This window comes from Poecilia reticulata, unplaced genomic scaffold (assembly GCF_000633615.1).
Source record: "Poecilia reticulata strain Guanapo unplaced genomic scaffold, Guppy_female_1.0+MT scaffold_324, whole genome shotgun sequence".
In the NCBI taxonomy this organism is placed as follows: Eukaryota; Metazoa; Chordata; class Actinopteri; order Cyprinodontiformes; family Poeciliidae; genus Poecilia; species Poecilia reticulata.
In genome coordinates this window covers 59,317-60,271 of record NW_007615099.1, presented here as the reverse complement: position 1 = coordinate 60,271, position 955 = coordinate 59,317, and positions in this window count along the sequence as shown.

The window sequence follows — 955 nt, the reverse complement described above, 5'->3', positions numbered from 1 at the left end:
ACACCAAGCAGCTTTATAAAAAGGCTCAGACCAGGATGTACAACCTGAGGAGGCTGAGATCCTTTAACATCTGTGGAAGCTGCTGGGGTTGTTTTACCAGTCTGTTGTCGCCAGCGTCCTGTTATATACCCTGTGGTGTGCTGGGGTTTCAGCATCTCTAAGACAGACCTTTCCAAGCTGGAGAAGCAAATCAGGAGGGCTGGCTCAGTGGTTGGCACAAGGCTGGACTCTCTGGCAGCAGTGGCAGAGAGAACATTACAGAAACTCGAGGCTATTATGGACAACACCAGCCACCCTCTGCACACTGTCATCAGCAGCCAGGAAAGCAGATTCAGTGGGAGACTGCTTCTTCCAAAGTGCTGGACCAACAGACTAAGGAACTCCTTTGTCCCTCGTGCAATAAAACTCTTCAACTCCTCACTGGAGGCTGGAAGGAGGGCTAACAGGAGTACAATAGAAACAGAGGAACTATAGAATCAGGCTAAATGTTAATGTTAGAAAACAAAATTGTTTAAGGATTTGATGTATTGGTGCTGTGTGGGAGACTGAACTACAATTTCCCTGAGGGTAAATCCCAAAAGGATTAATAAAGTTTCTATCTATCTATCTATCTATCTGTACAAATAAACAGGCATTACAAGCGGTTGGCCTGTTAATAGCTTGCATCCTATTTAAACCAACAGCTATTGAGCTGTTAAAATATTACATCTCAAATAGACAAAAAAAGACTATTCTCCACTTTTYGTATAATATTCATAGATAATTGTGGAAATTCATCCATTCAACAATTCTGAATCTTACATACAGTGTAGTATGTAGTAGTTAGCCTTTCCAATGCAAATGCCATCCTATTTGTTCAAATGGACAGCAGAATGTGTAGGCCAGTGGACCCCAAACTACGGCCTGCGGGTCGGATCCGGCCCGCCTCCACATTTGGTCCGGCCCCCTGAACAAT